The 22,500-nt window shown below is 37.1% G+C and overlaps 1 protein-coding gene across 11 annotated transcripts in view; it reads right to left on the reverse strand.

Annotated features, from left to right (window-relative positions):
- The window catches only part of nphs1 (NPHS1 adhesion molecule, nephrin), a 483,647-nt gene that overhangs the window by 229,760 nt on the left and 231,387 nt on the right, over window positions 1-22,500 (reverse strand). For all 11 annotated transcript variants that reach the window (XR_012390576.1, XM_073923248.1, XM_073923252.1 and 8 more), the window contains one exon: window positions 13,494-13,566. The gene's annotated coding sequence lies outside the window, so the exon portion shown is untranslated. The remainder of the gene's footprint in view (window positions 1-13,493; window positions 13,567-22,500) is intronic.

Here is a 22,500-nt window from a genome sequence, read left to right on the forward strand (position 1 = left end):
TCAGAAAACAGTCGAAAGAGCCATTGAAAACCTTTCATTTTCTTGCAGATCATTTCACAAAACTCAATGTCTGATTAAAAATAAAACATCCCTAATACTTTCTCATTAATGACTGCAGACCTCATGAAGACTGCAGGCGGTCTCTCCACATGTGAGAGTCTCTTACTATTTTACTTCTCTTGCTATTTTACTTATTAACTCTTATTATTTTAAAGTACTTAAAATCAGTCTTCTTTATAATTGTTGTAAAATTTACTACAGTCAAAACTGAACACTCAAGCCCCTTTCACACAGTAATACCAGTGTGCAGTTCTGTAATACCAGATGGAGAAGAAAGGTGATTTAAGTGACTTTGAACGTGGCATTTTTGTTGGTGCCATACAGGCTGGTCAGAATATTTCAGAAATATTTTTCACTTTACAAAAAATACTAATACTGAAATACAAACTAAAATACAATACTAATACTAAAATACTAATACAAATACTTGTAACTTTACTTTTTCAGAAAGATTTTTCACTTTACACACCTGAAACTTGCCTACAGCACTTATTCATTGTTGCTCTTATAGTTGTGTAAATTGCTTGCTTGTCCTCATTTGTAAGTTGCTTTGGATGCGTCTGCTAAATGACTTAATGTAAATTTTAGAAACTGCTGATCTACTGAACCTTGAGGCGGATGGGCAACAGCAGCAGAAGACCACACCTGGTGCCAATCCTGTAGGCTAAGAACAGGAAACTGAGGCCCCGTTTACACTAGTACGTTTTAGTTTTAAAACGGCGTTTTAGAATGAAAACGATCCGCGTCCACACTCGCGTTTTACCCAGCGTTTCTGAACTGCTCTCCGTCCACACCAAAACGCTGAAAACGCACATCACGTGACCACACAGACGCTCTCGGGCAAGCGCTGCAGCCCATGTACCCAGATGAGAGCTCTGCTAGTCGGACTTCTTATCAAGCATCTCCCGCTGGATCTAATCTCACTATATTTATTAAACGGGATATTTCATTTATCTTGTTGTCTTTATCTAACGACATATTCCCTGACTTTGGGCATTGGAATCTATTACTTGTTCTCAGGTAACGTGTTTTGGCTGAGCGCAAAGATAAGTTAATGATTAATGTAACCACGTACATTCTGTATATTGACTGATCGCTTGCCTTTATTTCCTATAATGTATAAACTTATTGTATGTTATACTTTTATAATGGCCATTATCAATTATTAAAACTGATACTCAGCAAAAGAGAGGGGATGTTTCGTATTTTCACTGAAATTGAAAGGAGGCAGTTGTTATCGGCTCCGTTTTGTTATAAATATCCACACAGTGAAGATGACGCTCATCTTATGCAGCACGGCGCCTCAACATGTCTGCTGTCTAAGTTGCTAATATTAAAATGAAAATAGGCAGTTCCTTAAATCATGTTTACATTTTATTGTTGAGAAAGTGAAACAACGAAGCCAGGGTGATGTGAATGAAGTTATAAAGTACACTGTTCCCTTTGAAGATTTACCCGTGTCCTCGGTATAATCTGCTTTTCGATATCAAACTGAGAAGAAGAGATGCAGCCTTGATCAAACTTGCGAAGTCTGAACTTACACGGAGAAGATTCAGGACTGAACTGTGTGTTAGGCTACTTAATATTCAGGAAAAGCCCCAATCAGAAAGGCGAACGTCTGCAGCCCCGACTCCGTTTTCAGATGTCTCCGTTTTCCATCATCCACACTGAGACGGAGCAGCAGCGTTTTAGAATGAAAACGGCCTCTCCAGCGTTTTCGAAACGCTCCGTTTTCGGCGCTCGAGAACTCCGGCGTAGTGTGGACGGTTGGCGTAACCGTAGCAAAACTTATGCGTTTTTAAACTAAAACGCATTAGTGTAAACGGGGCCTGAGGCTACAATTCGCATAGGCACACCAAAATTCGACAACAGAAGATTGGAAAAACTTTGCCTGGTTTGATGAGTGTTAATTTCTGTTGCGAAATTCGCATGGTAGGGTCAGAATTTGGTGTCAACACCATGAAAGCATGGATCTGTCCTGCCTTTTTATCAACAGTTCAGACTGGTGGTAGTGTGGGGGGCACTCTTGGCACACTGTGGGCCCATGAATACCAACTGAGCATCGTGTCAACGCCACAGCCTACCTGAGTATTGTTGCCATGTCCATCTATCATGTCAATATGGACCAAAATCTCAGGAATATTCCCAGCACCTTGTTGAATCTATGCCCTGAAGGATTAAAGCAGTTCTGAAGGCAAAAGTTGTTCCAACCTGGTACTAGTAAGGTATACCTAATAAAGTGGCCAGTGAGTGTATATTACTCTGAATAACTGGTTATCAGCATTTAATCCAGAAGACTGAATAATAGGATATTGGTATTGACAGATATCTTTCTGAATGAGTCAGTGTCGGTAGACATCACTTTGAATAATCGTTTATTGTATTGAATGAGGCCCAATCCCAATTCTATTTTTGTACCCCTACTTCTTCCTCTTGGCCCTTGAAACAGAGTGTGAAAAGGAAGGGCTTCAAAATGTGCCCCTAGGAATTGGAACAGCACTACACCACTTGCAAACGTCATCACGTCATCGCGGTCTCTTTCTATATATGAAATCGATGACAGCAACGCTGTAGTTGTGTTATTATTACTTCACTTGTGTTATTTTTTTGGTATTTCACTTCAGGAAATCACTGAAGGTAACGATATCATGTTATCATAACAATATATTGTGTCAATAAGCTCGTAACTGTACTATGCATTTACACCCTGGCCAAATTCATCAATGTAAGCACAAGAAAACAACATTAGTGTTATACCAGACACTGTAAAAAGCTCATTCCCAGCCACTTGACTTGATATTAGCAACTTAACAGACAGCAGAAATGTTGAGGCGTCATGTAGCTACATATTTATATGAGCGTCATCTTCACTGCGCATTACAAAACGAAGCCTATAACAGAACTGCATCCATTCTCATTGAAAATACAAAACACACCCTCTATTTTGCTGAATATCAGTTTAATAATTAAATAATGGCCATTAAAAAAGTGTAATGTACAATAAGTTTATACATTATAGGAAATAAAGGCAAGCAATCAGACAATATACAAAGTGTACGCGGTTACATTCATTATTAGCTGATCTTTGTGCTTAGCCAAAACACGTTACTTAAGAACACGTAATAGATTCAAAAGACCAAAGGTGGGGAATATGTTGGAGAGCTGTTTGGAAACGCTGGGTGAAACGCTAGTGTGGTCACAGATCATTTTCATTCTAAAACACCATTTGAAAACTAAAACGTACTAGTGTAAACAGGGCCTAAAACTGCTTGGTTGCCAAATCTGCACACGACGTTTGTGTTTTTATGATGTTGTGTGACAAAAGTCATATACGGTCAGATCTGGAATGATTTAAGAGTGTGAAAACGAAGACAAAAGTTTAGACCTGAGGGTCTAATGTGCAAAATAATCACTTTTATAAGGGGTTTAAACAGTTGTGTGGCAACAGTGTGTGAATATAACCAGCTTCAAGTAGTAAAAAAAAGTATACATTTTACTTTTTAAAACCACGCTTCATAAAAAAACAGTCTGCAAAAACATTTTGATTGACATTCTCCCATTTGCACGTGTCATAAGAGTGGGAAAGCCCCGCCCATTAGTGATCTCTCCCTCATTAGCATAGGGCGTTAGTCTTGTTTTTGAATCTGCCACTATGTTGACACATAGGCATTTGTAGCTCCGCCCTTTTTTGAAAAAAGCAGTCTCATTTGAATTTAAAGTAACAGTCACCAAAACGGCACAATTACGATCAAAGCCTAAAAGAGGCTTATTAAAACAATAGTTTTGGTATTTTGAACTCAAACTTCACATAAACAATTTGGAAAGAGGATACTTATTTTACATCCTGTAAAAATGAGCATAATAGTACCTCTTTAACTAAAGGCAAGAACTAAAAACTAATTTCCACAGGACAATTTTTAGGTACGATCTTTACAAAATTTGAATCAGTGCCCGATTTAAACCGAAGTATTCCTCGAAATCCTCTCATTAATGATTGCAGACTTTCCTGACAACTGCAGGTGTTCTCTCCACAGTCTCGGTAGGTGAGAGTCATTAGTTTATCATCGAATTTCACCTCTTTCCCCGCTTTTGAAAGTACTTAAAAAGCAGCTGAGCAGCCTCTAGGCGCACATGCAGCTGCCTGGCCAAAGCTCCAGAGCGCCGTTAAGGGGCTTTTTCCCGAAGGCTCGCTCAAATCTCTTTTTCTCTCTGGCCTCCATCATGCGGTTCTCTCTCTGGGTAAATGTGTCCACTGAGACCGCGGCTGGATGACTGGCCCACCCTCCACCTGCACCCGCTTCAGTCACCCCGAGGAGAGCCTTGGGAAAGAAAGTCTCGCTAACAGATGGAATCTATTGTCTGGAGGCAGAAAGGAATAAAAGGAGAGAGTGCTGGAACTCAGGGGTGTAAATGCAGAGCGAGAAGGGGGAGGTGGCGGTCTTAACACTTACATCAGGGTGGCGCGGGTGGGCTTCAGTTAACTTGGATTGTTGCCTTGCTTGGTTTTTAATGAACCTTTGAGCCAATGAACTTAATGAGGCATAGTCTCTTAGCCAAAGCCCATCCAACACACGCACACACACAAACACACATGCTCAAACCTGACATCATCGCAATGCACTCGCTATACTCAGACTGAGAGGAATTGTGGAGGTCAGGGTTTGAGGTTTTGTTGCTATTCTGTTCATTATTCTTCCAGAATCAGTGAGATTTACATTAACATTTAACAGATGCTTATATCCAAAGCAACTTAGAATTAAAATGTAGTTTAAGTACACTGAAATAACTGACATAATTAGGCATCAAAACTATTCTATTGTTTTAACTGCTACAAATATCGCAAAGAAACTGCAAGTAGCGAATTGAATAAGATAAAGATTTTATTATATTTGTATTATAGCCGTGCATGCTTTAATTTTGTATATTTTAAATTGGGTATTTTTATTATTGGTAACTTTTTCAAATGTCTGTATTTAATTTAATAGTTATAAAATAGAGCTTTCTTTTGTTTTCGGTGTAGATAAGAATTGTCGCTATTCTGCTCATCTTTATTAGCACAAGAAGTGTTATTAGCATTAAGGAAATTGTGATTTTTGTAGATACTTTGTATTTTTTTTATTATTATATTTTTCTTTTTTCTTAAATCATCAAAAGTTTTATCTTGTTTTAATATTTTATATATATATTTTTTATTTTGTTAACTGTAAACAAACTCATACCAGACAATATTATGACACTACATTGTACTTTGTAAATAAATAAGCAAACAAACAAACAATAAATAAATAAATAACTAAATTCTTTGTAAATAAATGTAGAGAAATTAACAATAAATGTAGCAAAAAATACCTCTATATTTTATTTCCCCAGTTTAGATGAATACTGGAGGTCAGGGCCAAACTATTTAGTTAATCTCTTCATTTTCATTAATTTTACCATTTTTATTTATTAACCAGAGATGTTTATGCTATGTCATTTCCAAGTACTGGGTTGCACCTGAAAGGGCATCTGCCGCGTAACACATACAGTATATGCTGGAAAAATTGGTGGTTTATTCCTCCACGGTGACCTCTGAAATAGAGACTAAGTCAAAGGGAAATTAATGTTATGTTACATTATTTTGCTATGTTACGACACTTTATGTTATGTTACGTTTTGTAATTTTATGTTGTTACGCTTCGTTACGTTATGTTACTATATGTTACTGTATGTTATGTTACAATATGTTATGATACATTACGTTAGGTTGCATTACGTTAATGTTACGCTATGTTACGATATTTTATGAAAAAGGCTAAGGCAAAGGAAAATGAATGTTACATTACGTTGTTATGTTACGTTATTTTGTGTTATGTTACAATATTTTATATTAGATATATTTTAAGAAAGAGACTAAGCCAAAGGAAAATAAAGGGTATGCTATGTTGTTACATTACGTTATTTTATGTTGTTATCTTATGTTACGTTATGTTACAATATTTTATGTTATGTTATTTACATTACACTACGTTATTTTATGTTATGTTATGATATGTTACCATACGTTATGTTATTTTATGTTGTTCTCTTAAGTTATGTTTAGGTATTACGTCATTTAAGGTTTTTATGGAGTTACCTTATTTTGTTATGTTATGTTGTGTTGTATTATATTAGAATTCAAATAAAAATGTCAGTAAATATATTGGTAATTTTTTTTTCCCATTTAGTTTAATTTATTTTGTTATACATTTATATTTTCTTTTTTTTTTTTKGGGGGGGGGGGGGGGGTATTATTATTAATCTGGGGTAGCCACAGTGGAATGAACAGCCTATTTTGTTTTATACTTTTTAAAATCTATTTAGTTTACAATAAACCCCTCAAACATGAAACAAGCACAACTTAAAACACTTTAAACAATGATTTTCAAAGTTGTAAATAAAATAATAATAATAATAATAATAATAATAATAATAATAACAATAATAATAATCCAAGCCTTTTATATTTCAAAATATAATTTTTAATTTAACGTGTCTTTGCTTGTTGTTGTCATTTTAGTTTTGGTTTACAATGAAAACCCTTCGAGACGAACTCAAACACAAGCTCCTCTGCGAGAGAGGAATTAGGAAGGTCAGGGTGGCAGCGTGTCGCTATTCTATTCGTCTTTATTAGCGCAAGAAGAGACTTTTGAGAGCTCCGGCTTTCATCATTTCCTCGTCCGCCTCTTTGTATGATTGTTGTGTGACACAAAAAGAAGATCGCCACCTAGACCTGCTGCCTTTCAGTCCCTTGATGCATTCTTCATAGCACATACTCAAGTACAAACACACACACACACACAGTTTTACGTTCCCTTCGCAAGCAAGGACCTCATTATATACCGACACAAACCAGGACAGACAAAGAAAAAAGCTGTGCGTGTGTGTGTATGTGTACGTGTCATGTGTGGCGCTCTATTAAAGTGACAAAGACGCTAATTAAGCAGACCTTTTGTGTACGTCTATAAAAGCCGTATAAACCAGGCCGCCTCAATATGGAGAGGAATGCGAGAGTGGAATGTGTGAATCTGAATGGGCTACGACAGGAATGTCCCACTTCAAAGAAACTGCTCTCCAACGGCTCCTATTTGAGTGCACACACCATTACAATACTGGAGAAAACAAGCAGCAAATTAAGTGCCATTGCAACTATATAAAAACACACACATACGCAGGCTGATCAGCTCATTGCTATGATGCCTGGCCAAAGTCAAATAATCCACCATTTTCACATATATGCTAAGAGGTAAATGAGAATTTATATCACTTGCAAGAATTTAGTGCTTGGTTTCTTAAATTATGAAATGGTTGAAACTTATTTTTGAATAAAGTTTCGTTATTGACATTTAATGGTTCCATTAAAAACCTTTTTCACTTCTATGGAAACTTTACCTTCCACAAAAGGTCCTTTGTGGATGAAAAAAAGATTCTTTAGAATGGCGAAATGTTCTTCACACTAAGAAAAGTGGATCTTTTGAGCACTTCTGAAAGAAAATTTCTGCAGGGATACAAAAATGGTACTTCTATAAGTTAGCTCTTTTAAACTCTTTTAAACTCATACTTACTTTTGTAAGTATGTTCAATTCTATGTTTTAATTCTTGTGTTACTGTTTCATTAAATAATTTAACTATAATTACTCTTTGCTTAATTATTTCATTCTATGAGATTTGTTTAACCTTTTGCAGCTTTGTCCATGCTTTTTGAGAAATTATAAATAAAGAGCCTGTTTTTTTAAAGGTAGTTAAGGCAATAGATAGGCTGAGAGATAGATAGGCCGATAGATGGGCTGACATATAGAAAGGCCAATATATAGATAGATAGGTCGATATATAGATAGGCTGATAGATAGATAAGTCATTATATAGGCCAAAATATAGATAGATAAGCTGATATATAAATAGATAGGCCGATGGATGGATGGATGGATGGATGGATGGATGGATGGATGGATGGACGGATGGATGGATGGACGGACGGACGGACGGACGGACGGACGGACGGACGGACGGACGGAGAGAGATAGACAGAGAGATAGACAGACAGAATAGGCCAAAATATAGATAGATAAGCAGATATATAAATAGATAGGCCGATGGATGGATGGATGGATGGATGGATGGATGGATGGATGGATGGATGGATGGATGGATGGATGGATGGATGGATGGATGGATGGGCCAATATATAGACAACTAGGCTGATATATAGATAGAAATACCGATAGATATGCCGATATATAAAAAAATACGCAGATATATGGATAGATAGGCTGATATATAGATAGATAAGCTGAAAGATAGGCCAATAAATAGATAAATAGGTCAATATATAGATAAATAGGCCAATATATAGATAAATAGGCCGATATATAGATAGATAAGCTGAAAGATAGGCCAATAAATAGATAAATAGGCCAATATATAGATAAATAGGCCAATATATAGATAAATAGGCCAATATATAGATAGATAAGCCGAAAGAGAGGCCAACAAATAAATAAATAGGCCAATATATAGATAAATAGGCCTATATATAGATAGATAAGCTGAAAGATAGGCCAACAAATAGATAAATAGGCCAATATATATATAAATAGGCCGATATATAGATAGATAAGCTGAAAGATAGGCCAATAAATAGATAAATAGGCAAATATATAGATAAATAGGCCAATATATAGATAAATAGGCCGATATATAGATAGATAAGCTGAAAGATAGGCCAATAAATAGATAAATAGGCCAATATATAGATAAATAGGCCAATATATAGATAAATAGGCTGATATATAGATAGATAAGCTGAAAGATAGGCCAATATATAGATAAATAGGCCAATATATAGATAAATAGGCCGATATATAGATAGATAAGCTGAAAGATAGGCCAATAAATAGATAAATAGGCCAATATATAGATAAATAGGCCAATATATAGATAAATAGGCTGATATATAGATAGATAAGCTAAAAGATAGGCTAATAAATAGATAAATAGGCAAATATATAGATAAATAGGCCGATATATAGATAGATAAGCTGAAAGATAGGCCAATAAATAGATAAATAGGCCAATATATAGATAAATAGGCCAATATATAGATAAATAGGCTGATATATAGATAGATAAGCTGAAAGATAGGCCAATAAATAGATAAATAGGCCAATATATAGATAAATAGGCCAATATATAGATAAATAAGCTGAAAGATAGGCCAATATATAGATAAATAGGCCAATATATAGATAAATAAGCTGAAAGATAGGCCAATAAATAGATAAATAGGCCAATATATAGATAAATAGGCCAATATATAGATAAATAGGCCGATATATAGATAGATAAGCTGAAAGATAGGCCAATATATAGGTAAATAGGCCGATATGTAGATAAATATGTAGAAAAATAGAAATAAATGAGATAGATAGATAGACAGACAGACAGACAGACAGACAGACAGACAGACAGACAGACAGACAGACAGACAGACAGACAGACAGACAGACAGACAGACAGACAGACAGACAGACAGACAGACAGACAGACAGACAGATAGATAGATAGATAGATAGATAGATAGATAGATAGATAGATAGATAGATAGATAGATAGATAGATAGATAGATAGATAGATACAATGATAGATAGAATAATAGATGGATGGACAGATGGATAGATAAACAACACAGCTGATTGGCCTTTTTTAATTGAAAAAGCTTAAGGAAAACAGAGTCATGATCCCATTAGGAGGAGGAATACAGAGGCGGAGGACGGGAGGTTTTTTCAAGTAAAGAGTTTGAACTCTCCTGTCTGAGCGAGCCATTCATTACCACTCTCATTACAGTAAACACACAGTTTATTATAAAATAACACGCTTGAGCTCAGCACACAGAGACGAGCACGTCTGTGCATACACACACACAAATGAGAACATGCAAACATGCTGCAGGATCACACGTCTCGATGAGGCCAACGAGTCCGACAACAATTTACCTTTCAATCAAACATAATGTCCTCGGAGGGCCAAAGCTAACCATCTGATGTTTTTATAGATTTATTTGCAGCAGCGTTTGTCTACACCTGTGCTATGACAACAACAAACCTTAAAGCATAAAACACAAATACAACAATGTCATGTTCTGGTATGTATCCTAATATTTACTACAATCAGAACTACATTTAAAGGGAATTTGGATAGAATTGGAATTACCGCAAGTGAAGTTTTATAAACTAATTTCTAGAGGAGCACATGATATGATTAAGCACGACTGGCTGCTCATCCGTAATCAGTAATAATGCAATCAGAGTGATCCTAGTTTACTATAAATGGATAATTTTCTTCATTTGGAAGAATGCCCCCCTTCCACCCTATCTCCTCCTTTTCCTCCCTTTTATTAAGGGGGAGCTATCGTGACCTACCTCATCTCGGATCTCCTAATATGCTTATTGACCGGGCGAAAGCCCTGGGCTCAAATATCTCCGAGCTCAGGGTTCTCTCCCGGGACAGCATGCCAAACCTGCTTTAAATGCTAAGCATATTTAAGTGGGAACTCTTGAAATGGGGTTAATTTGGAAATCTGTCAAGAGGAGGAAATTACTCAATTAAATAAAAATGTAAAAATAACAACAACAAAAAAACTCAGAAAATGCATTTTGGGGAAATGAAGCCTTCTTTTACCCCGCTCAAATAAAGGTGAAGTAGTTTATCCAAAAGCTAAAAATTTTGTTATCGTATACAGATTTTTAGTTATTTCATTTTATAAATTTTTTTTAGCTTTATTTTTATTTCAGTTGCTTTGTAGTTACGTGAGTGGCTACTAAGGTTAGGCAATGTTGACCAATTTGGCATCGTACAATGTCTAAAGTGAAACATTGAGATGGACGATAGTGATGGGTCGTTCATTAACGATTCGTTCATTTCGAACGAATCTTTAATATGACTCGGAAACAACGAGTCAATTGCGTGCGCATTTCAAGTCTTTTGAGTCGTTCCTCACGGAAAGGTAGAAGCCAATCATATGCGTTTAGAGCCGGAAAAAGAATTGATCCATTCATCTCTCGAGTCCTCTATCGGGTCTGAGTCTTAGTTTATCATGGGCCAATCTTATGCGTTTAGAGCTGGAAAAAGAATTCAACCGCTCATCTCTCGAGTCCTCGAGTTTGAGTCATTCTGTCACGTGATGACATACGACTCAAGAACCAGAAGACATGAAAGCTGAACTAATTATAATGGCTCCTATCGGCTCAGACTGTGTACATTGGTTAAGATTATATGTGACTGTCAGTGTGACGTGAACGAACCACAGACATTTGACGACATGAAGAGTTGAGCTGAGCAAAGAGACAGCAATACCTTCATAGAAAGAAGAGCAGGTAAACATTGAATTATTATTTTCTCCTTCTTATAGTATTCTATTTATGACTTATTTGTCATGTGATCAACCTTTTGGGCTAGTTGTAGATGTGTTTGGAAGCAATTCGTAACATTTTAATAATATTTTGGCAAATTGAACCAAATGAACGAAATGACTCGAAAAAAGATTTGTTCGTCTCATTGAATGAGACTCAAAGATCCGAGTCAGTAAAATGATCAGAACTTCCCATCACTAATGGACGATGACATCGTCGTCATAGGTGGGGTGAATTAATAATTTACGGATAATTAATTATTTTATAACAAATTCATTATTTATAGACTACAGCTTTAACTACCTGACCAGAATAGACAAATCATACCAAATCAAATCATACCAAATCATAATTAAATAAAGATAAGTTACATACACATTACTACCTGTCAATATTAGAACTTTTATGTTAAGCAGCTTTAACACAATCTACAGTACTTTGTAAAAGCGCTATAGAAATAAACATGAATTTAATTTAATTGATTCAATCACTTTTTTTCCCGTGGGACTCTGGTATGAATAGGTAGGGTGATCTGTGTCGTTACAATGGCGTCAACAAACTTGGTTGGTAAAAAAGGTGCACAACCAACAAGAACCAACCAACAGTATGTAAGGTTTTGAGTTTAATTGTGAAAGCGAAAGATTGAAGCATTGTACTGAAGATGACAAGTTACCTGATAGATTCAGAAGACCAAAGAGTCGTTAGATAAAGACAAGATTAATTATCACGTTTAACAACTCTAGTGAGATGCGTTCCAGCAGGACATCCTTGATAAACTGAGTGACGACGTGCACTGCTTTCTCGGGTTTTGTGCTCAAAGCACAAAACTGCCTGGAGCTCAGACGTGCACATATGCTATAGCGCATGACAGAGTCACGTGATGTTGTTTTCAGCTTTTCAGAAATGCTAGATGAAATGCCAGTGTGGACGTGGATCGTTTTTATTCTAAAATGCCATGTTAAAACTATGACGTGTTTTTCACGAGTGGGTTGCTGCTGCAACAAGGGCAGGGCTAGGATCGCAATGCCAGCTCAGCATCGTGATTATATAGGCCAAAATATAGATGGATAAGCAGATATATAAACAAATAGGCCGATGGATGAATGGAAAGATGATAGACAGACGGACGGACGGACGGACAAACGGACGGACGGACGGATGGATGGATGGATAGATAGATAAGTCATTATATAGGCCAAAATATAGACAGATAAGCAGATATATAAATAGATAAGCAGATATATAAATAGATAAGCAGATATATAAATAGATAAGCAGATATATAAATAGATAAGCAGATATATAAATAGATAGGCCGATGGATGAATGGATAGACGGACGGACGGACGGACGGACGGACGGACGGACGGACGGACGGACGGACGGACGGACGGACGGACGGACGGACGGACGGACGGACGGACGGACGGACGGACAGACAGACAGACAGACAGACAGACAGACAGACAGACACACAGACAGACACACAGACAGACAGACAGACAGACAGACAGACAGACAGACAGACAGACAGATAGATAGATAGATAGATAGATAGATAGATAGATAGATAGATAGATAGATAGATAGATAGATAGATAGATAGATAGATAGATAGATAGATAGATAGATAGATAGATAGATAGATAGATAGATAGGACAGACGGAGAGACAGACAGATATATATGTGATGTCTAAATGTAAAGGCTAACACAGCAGCAAATGACTACTACCTCAGATAGTCATGATGTGTAAAAAACAACGACTATCCAACGTTTTTCAAAAATCATTGCAGTGTGAACTCAGCAATATTTATACACACACAAGTCTCAAATATGGCTTGGGTCAGACCTGCAAATATAAGTCAATGCCATGTTGTGCATTTTATTGCAGTCCAAGCCAAACCACCCATTAAACAAATCCAGCCATTAACTTGATTTGCACAACTCATATGAATGGCCTGTTTCAAATGTCAAAAAGGCAAATTTCTTAAGGTATGTACTCACCCTGATGATATTCCTGGCTTAGTGTGGGTCACAAAGACTGGGCTCTAAATGACATTAGACCTCAGTGGATGATCTGAAAAAAGCAAAATGCAAATGATGACAGAATGTTCATTTTAAACTGAACTATGCTTTAGTGGTGTTTTCAGTTCAGTTCTCTTGTGTTATTTGGACCAGGACAATAAAACAAAAATTATAAGTTTTAACTGTAGTTTGGTATATTTACCTTCAACCCACAGCTCTCAATGATATTTGGCCCTTCATATAAACATCCCCTGGCATATACAGTACACAGTCATTATTGAGATCAAACATAAAGATACAAACAACACACACATACAAAAACAGACCTCCATCCTGCACCTCTGTATTCTTCTTCCTAATGAGATTGTGATAAAAAAATTTTCCTTTCTCTTTCTAATTAAAAGAGGCCAATCAAAAAAAGAAGAAAAGAAATTCCTCAGTCATAAACACAATTAAAGGTCTGCTCCAAGGTGACATAGTTCTGACACTTGTATTGAACTGTAATGGCCAACATTGTGATTATGAAAAGAAAAAGAGACAAAAAACATGCATGCTTGAGGATTCTGTCCTTTTCATGGTCACATCCTATGACTTATTCGATACCTTTAGTCCATGTTCATCCATAACTCAGGTGAACTGCACCAGAGTTCAATGGGCTGAGGATCTATCTTCCCAGGATCTTGCTTGATTTGGTGCGAACCAAAGTTCAAATGGCAGTGTTCACACTTATTCAAATGAACTTGCACTAACAAATCACACACTCTAGAAACCCTAATCATAAACACACCCTGAAAACCTGTGTATATCCTGACATCTCTCCACGATGAAATTCAGACTAGGCTTTGCTGTTTCCCCAGGGACACTTTTAAGAATTTTGTCCCCACATGGATTGCAAAACCTGCCCACATAAGCACATATGTACTTAGCGTCGTTAAGACACAAACCACAAACCTCACATAATGATTTCTGGTTAGTCGGTCTCTCCCTCTCTCTAACTTCACATATTTCTGAATGCATTCTCAGCAAAGCTCTACCTGCTTCCACATGCTCTCGTTTAAATGTCTTTGATTGCTTTATTTCATTCGTAATAGTGAGGCCGATAAGTGTGTGTGTGTGTGCGCGCATGTGTGTGTGAGATAGATGGAATGCTGTGAGCTCAGAGTTGCCTGGTCGACATTCCTCCACAACCCTAAGACTAATTGATTGGGGTGTCAGAGAGAGTGTGTGTGTGTGTGTGTGTGTGTGTGTGTGTGTGTGTGTGTGTGTGTGTGTGTGTGTGTGTGTGTGTGTGTGTGTGTGTGTGTAAGCGAGAGTTCATGTGTGTGCGGGTGAATGTCTGCCAGATGGCTGAGGGATTGCAGTTCGATTAGTGTGAATGGGCATGAGCCTAGCGATTTTGTGCTTGAGAGTGTGTGCATGCACCGCAGCAGTTTTGAAACCTTAAAGTCTCTGGAAAAGATGGAACTCTGCACTATTATTGGCTATAGCACAGCATAAAAAAAGAAGAGTGGGTAGCACTGCACTTGAAGGGGTTTTATTAAGACGGTCATGAAACCTTTATATTTGTCACGTCATGAATATGAATTAGATTTTATGTACACTGCAAAAAATGCAGGGTTCCACATAATTGATTTGAGTTGGGACAACATGAAGGAATTAGGTTCACCTACTAATTTTTTAGAAATGTAAGTGGCTCGAACATAAATCCATTAGGTTGTTCCAAAGAATCAATAATTAGCCCCTTTCACATAGTGATTCCAGTAAAAATCTGGAAAATTAATAGAAACTTAACCGGTAAATTCAATAAAGCGATGTTCACACAGCCAAAGACGCTCAGGAAAATTTCTGGCAAAGACCATTAACACATCCATTCCAAAATACCGGTAAATTCTGACATAATTTAACCAGAAATGAGCTCTAAATGGCTGCGCTTGTATTTGTAAACAAAAAGGAGTCAAGCTTTTGTTGATGGTACATAATATGGGTTTGTGCTTGCGTTCACTGGCTGCTTCACATGCACATGCGTCAAGCAACTGCAGCAGAGCTTGAAGGTAAACAAACAGCGGTTTATTATAAGGATTTTATCAATAATTTTTTATACAGTTGGCATTAATAATAAACATAGAAATGTTATCTGACTAACATCTAGCAGCTAAATGTGTCTGGAAAAATATTCAAAGACTTTTATTTTCATAAATGGCGTGGACGTGAAAGCGTCTGAGTGTTCTGGCTGGAGTAGACGTATCAGGTCAGTGCGTGACGTATCAGCGTCTAATCGTGAATGCGCTCTTTCCGGCAATCTTTTTTTTTTTAATTACCGGTAATGTTACAACTTCTCTTTCTGGAAAATTGCTGGAACGAATTTACTGCCATTTTCAAAAAGGGGCTGTTTGGTAATTTGCCTGTAATCTTCCAGAAAGATCTGTATGTGTGAAATGGGCTAAAGTGTTATTTTAAATAAGTAGTTTGAATGAAAACAAAAACATTTTCAGTGTATCCCACATTGCAAAATTTCTCTGGCCCAGCTCTGATCCACAAAATCAGCTTTAGCTTGGCCCACATGCTGCAGTAAATTAGGGTGCATGACAGGACCAAGTCTGGCTTGCAGACAAGGGCCAAATATGTATTATATCAGGGCCAAGTCTCAGCCAAGTTAATAAACCATGATATGTTGGTGCGTCATGACTGCAATAAAACTAATAAACCCCTGAAGCATTGTGATTTAGATGCGCTATGGATATGCTTTTTATGCTTTTTGACTCAAAAATATTTTTAATGCATTTTAAATGTAGGCCAAATTTACGTGGCCCACATATCAGTTTTACTATGTAAATACTACATTTGACATCTGGCCCAAGTCTTGTGTGCCACCTTAAAGACAGTGCCACATCTGCCAAACCCAGGCCATGTTTGGCCCACATGCTGTGTGTCAAAGCGCATAAATGCCTGCTGTGCCAGCTTCATGCCAAATCTGGGGCAGAATCTTTTGCTACCTGAGATGCTTATGACAACTGTTATTACCTCTGTCATGTCATTTAAAAAGCAAATGTGACATTGTATGAAATGTCTTTATGTCAACTTGGCAAACAAATACAACATCACATGTTTTGTCATGAAAACTTGATAATAAATAATAGATCTGGCATAAACATGACTGTCATGAAGTCTTGAATTGTATAACAGTTTCAACAATATTTTTCTTGATATAAACTTTTGGAACAAATTAAACCTGTAATGAAAGTGTCATTAAATGTCATTAACCATTAATGATGCTGTTATAAAACTTTAACCATTTTGACCTAGAAACTTCATTCATTTATTTTCTTTTAGCTTAGTCTCTATTTTAGGGGTTACCTCAGCAGAATCAACTGCCAACTATTCCAGCCTATGTTTTACACAGCGGATGCCCTTCCAGCCGCAACCCAGTACTGGGAAACACCCACAATTTTTTGTTTATTCAATTCACCTAATACGGCATATCTTTGCATCGCGAGAGAAACCGGTGCACCCAGAGGAAACCCCCGCAATCATTGGAGAATATGCAAACTCCACACAGAAATGCCAATTCTCAGAATGCTTGAATAAGTGACCTTCTTGATGTGAGGTGACAGTGCTAACCATGGAGCAAGCATGCCATCCCACTAAGATATTTTAAATGGAAAATTAATTTTGTTTCACTGAAAAAAAAAGTGATTTTTTTGAAAAGTGAAAAATATTCATGACACAATTATAATGGTCTCATAACAATCACGTTTCTGACATATTTATGACAAGTTATGTATTGGTAATGTCAAGTTGTCAAGAGAAAGGATATACACTACCTAACAAGTCTTGTCGTCGTCAAATAATAACTTGACTTCTAGTTGATCATTTGGAGAAAAAAAAAAAAAGATTTTTCCAGGATTGGCCAACCCAGCAACCAGACATGAACATTATTGAGCATGTCTGGGGTAAGAATGAAGATTAATTCAAATAATCTTGATGAACTCTGGAACTTCTTTGCCATTCCATATGACTTTATTCATAAATTATTTGAGTCATTGCAGAGATGTATGGATGCAGTCCTCCAAGCTCATGGGAGTAATACACAATATTAATTATTCTTCCACTGAAGCATGACTTTATATTCTATACTGTACATTATTTCTGTTAAGTGACAAGACTTTTGTCTTAGCAAACTCAAACTTTACTGTCCTAATTAAATAATTAAAAATCAAGGCATGATCATATTTTATTTTGGTGAAATAAGCGTAATCTAGAGGCCTTTGCCTTTCATATAAGACACTTCTCATACCAAATGATCAACTAGTAGTCAAGTTATTATTGGTTGTTCCTAAAACTTGGATAGGCGACAAGACTTTTGTCAGGTAGTGTAAATGTTTGTCAAGTTGTCATAACAAAAACATCTCAAACAATGTAATCTTTGCTAATAAAACAACATAACCGAGCGAATGACACTTATTGGCAGTTCCTTTTCCAAATTCCTTTCAGATTCAAAACACGACCCGTATCATGATTATAAGGCTATCATAACAGGCTCATGAACACCCCTACAAATAACATGCTATCAACAAATGATTTTCAACTTCGTTTACCAAATCAATCCCTCTCGCTTTTATCAAAACGTAGGAAACATAGGATTTCCAAATGATGTTATGACTGAGAACGACTTTAAAAAAGAAGCTTGGTGTAATAACGAATGTACAGTAGCCATGGAGATTACGAGGCAAATGACGCTCATTTGGTTCCCACCTACAGCGAACAAAAGAAGTTAACTACACCATATGCGCACCTCAGAGTCTCGAGGGTTAAATGGGGTAGTCGTTTCAAGCAACTCTCCAGCCATTGATGAAAAGGAGATACGGATGGTTTGTATAATTATTTTAATTGTCCACAATTAGCCTTAACAATACCCCTCGGATGCTACCTCTCCCTACAGGAGGGTTTTTAATTGTTTCGGGAAAATTCTTTTTAAGAAATATCTCACCTGAGCTTTTTTTTTTTTTCTAAATGCAGCATCTGGCTGATGCCTGTTTGTTCTCAAAATAGCATTTGCTTCTTTCTTTTCGAGTTTGCCTATATGAGATTATGCGAATTACAGTACATCAAGTTGTTCCAGATAAGCAAATTTTCCCATTTTGACCTGACGCTTCAGTAAATACCATTCCTTCAGTCTGATGTTCACCTTCTACTTCAAAACCAGCTACCCATGCTGTACCTTCCAGTGCGGATCTCTTTGTTGAAGCGCATTTTACCTGTCTCCCTCTTTCTCTCTTTGCCTGTCAGGATCATTAAGTGTCATTAGAGGTTAGCCATCTGTGGTGCTACTGTGAGCCATGAAGACCTGCAGGACTCAGTGTGTGTGTGGGGCGGGTGGAAGGGTTCCACATGTTCTATTGTCTCCATGCGCTCAAAAGCATGCAGCTTTAATGGAACAGACTGGATAATATTTAACTAATGATTCTCGCCGCTCCTTTTCACCCGCCCTTCTCTTTCTCCCTCCCTTTCTGCTCTGTTCCCACTAACCACAGCCATTTCCAAAGTTAATGACACAAAAATGGAGACAGAAAGAGCAGCTGATAGGGAGGAGAGAAGCTGAATGAGGAAAGAAAAAAAACAGGAGAATGATTGAAGGAGTAGGAGTGGAGAAAATACGAGAATTGAGAATCAGGTGTATTGAGGGAAACCTGACAGAGAAAGCTGAATTTTAACATCGTAGACGCTGTTGCCTGACTTTTCATTGTGATTGAATGAAAGAGCATGTGTATAATCATCCTGATGCTTTGTGAATAATATGTAGATTTATTTGCCTATTATTATTATTATGTGCCGAAGATATGGTTCCCTTTCTGTCAATTCAAGCAACTAATAATTTATCTAAATTGACCACATGGAATGGAAATTTTTTTAATATTAAATATTTACTCAGAAATGTACTCCACTCATATTTGATCATATTTCTCACTTTATGTAGAACTTAAGTCAAATAAAAATAATAAATAAATAAAAATGTAATAAATAAAAATTAAAATCAATAAATAGTAAAAATAATAAAAAAGAAAGAATTTAAAAAATGAGGATGATAATAATAATAATAATAATAATAATAATACTTGTTATTATTATTATTATTATTAATATTATTATTATTATTATTATTATTAGTAGTAGTAGTAGTAGTAGTAGTAGTAGTAGTAGTAGTAGTAGTAGTAATAGGAGTAATAGTAGTAGTAGTAATAGTAGTAGTAGTAGTGGTGGTGGTGGTAGTGGTATTATAGTAATTATTTTACCCTTCTGATCTCACAGTTAAATGTAACTATTTTACGTTTTGTCAGTTTAGAGGCTTATTTGTACGAATGCGTACAAGTTCATTCATTCGAAATTGTTCGATTTTAAAAGAGCCGTGGCAACCAACAACACCCCTAAACCCAAACCTCATTGGGGGATAAGCAAATGGTATAATATTGTATGAATGAAATCATACAAATTCATCGGAATTAGCTGCTAAATCAAAAAGTTACGAATTGCTGAAGATTGCAACTTCCTCACAATGCTGTTATTGCAGCCTGATCTCTGAGGAAATGTAACTATTTTACGTTTTGTCAGTTTAGTGGCTAATTTATACAAATTTGTACAAGTCCTGTCATATAACAATTGATAAACAGTGCACACATCGAAGATATCTAAAGAGAAGTCTTTTACTCCATGTAAAAAAATCCTAAAATTTTTCTTTTGTTTTGACTAAATTTGTTTCACTAAATATTAAATAAAGAGAGGAAAACGAATAGACTATAGATATGAGAAGTAACGAAATTGTTTCAGACTACTGTGATGAAATGCTGGATAAGCATTTAAACGTAAACAGTCATTATAGCGGAGCAAAACGCAGAGCTAAATAGCACCTCCAAAGAAGAGATTTTGTGTAATAAATACTAAACTTATAGTTAGTGAATATGAGGTGGTTTCACTTTCAAAATACAGTATAAATTCCTCCCATTTTGGCATATTTATTTACATTCAGGTGCTGCTTGTCAATTTGACAAGGCTTCTGTTCGTTCTTGCTTTCAATTGTGGAAGAAATGATCGATAAAAGGTTTCTGATAAACCGATGTGACAGCTGCAGGCGCTGACGGACGGGTGTGCACGCAAAAGGGAGTGAGATTTGTCCGGGGAGTCAGAATTCTATACAGCACTGGCACTGCATGTTCCTCCAGTGTTCGTTCTTGAACGGGTTCGTTTATTTGAACAAATCTTTTCTATGACTCATGGAGTGAATCATTCATTTGCGCATGCGCACATTTGTGCAAGTGTACAAGTGGAGCTCGCGTGCTACCTTGGAGTGGTCTGTTTCGAGCAGAATGTGCACGTGTGGCTTCAAACCATATCTTAGTTAATGATATTGGATAATACCGCATCGCACTGGGGAATCATATCGATGTATCCCCAGAACTCGATATACCGGCCAACCCTAAATTGAACTAGCACATGGTCAGATAATGGTGTAACTAGGGGTGTGAACATACACTGATCTCACGGTTCGGTTACGTTACCATTATCATACTATCGATTCGGTTCAATTTGATATCTCTGTGAAATAAGAGTTAAAAAGTGTCGTTTTTTTATTTCACATGTTAACTTTAGTCAGTATACTCTCAAAGTCATTCTGCAGATATTTATTTATTTTCATTTTTTTTTTTACAAAATTCTGCGCAGTAATAGCAAACACACACACACACACACACACACACACACACACACACAAATTAAATAAAATATCAATCTTGCCCTCTTCTTTTACCCCTACTCCTCTATCCAAAAGAGAATCCAGACATGGGACAATGCTTTCCACATCAAGTGCCTTTTCATAGACATACAGTGCCAACATTATTAGATGGAGTGTTGTCAAAATGGCCATGACAGCTACAGTAATGCAAACATAGCAGTAGCTCCAGAGATCTTACGCAGCACTCTATGGAGGCAAGAGATGAAGGAGGGGTGGCAGGATCCAGACCGACTGCAAGAACCCGAGCGAGAAGGGACTGACACAGCAGAGTGATAAAACTTTGGCAGTTCAAATATGTATCTTGGTCATGCCAATAAAGCTAATTGAATCTGAAATTGAATTTAGCTTGAGGGATATACGCTGGAAAAAAAAGGAAGGGGGGACTGACAGTGAGGGAGGGATTCGCAAACGGGGAGTGCAATACTGGTAGTTGTGCCCCTGCCATGGATTAAAGTCACAAGCGCTCTGAGGCAAATGTAGTATTAGTCACTTTAATAATTAATCATCCTCTGAGCATGTTTTTTTTTTTTTTTGAGCCATGCAGTGACCCATTTTTAATTTCACTTGACTAACAAAAAAATAAAGCAAAGAACTTGGCAAAACCGCCTAAAATTAGCAAGAGAGGAGCATTCGCCGTTCAGGGTCTGTTTGGGTCAAACAAACTCATCTATTATCTAAATTCCCAGGGTAAATAAAAGGGAATTCCTGTCTTTTCACACCTATTTGGCTTTTAGAGTGCAAAGAAAAAGAGAATAAAAGGTCTACGATGGACTCCCAAAGGTCTGCAGGATGCCGTCCAGGAGAAATATGAGGCCCATATGCAATGTGTCCCCGGTGAAAGGAGATCTCCCGCCGTGCTCCTCCTGGCTTTGATGCTCACCACCACAAAAGCAGATGGTTCAGGCCCTCAACTCTCTCTCTCTGCTCCCGTCCCCCCCCACCCCTCCCAAACCGCGAAGACAATCCCATCCACCACTATTAGCCCCCTGCCTGCTCTGGCTCTCCATTCGGCTGCAGCTTCAGGCTCCTTTCAGGCCACTGCCCAGAACCCAGGGGGCTGCCGGGGCAAAGCAACCTAGTCAAGCATTCACCATCGCTGGCTGGCTTTGAATGGAAGTCAACTGAGTGAAAAAGACATGTTTTTAGAGGACGGAGCGGAAAAGTGAGGGGGAGAAAAAAAAAGCAGGTGAGGAGAGATCGATG

This window comes from Danio rerio, chromosome 15 (assembly GCF_049306965.1).
Source record: "Danio rerio strain Tuebingen ecotype United States chromosome 15, GRCz12tu, whole genome shotgun sequence".
NCBI lineage: Eukaryota > Metazoa > Chordata > Actinopteri > Cypriniformes > Danionidae > Danio > Danio rerio.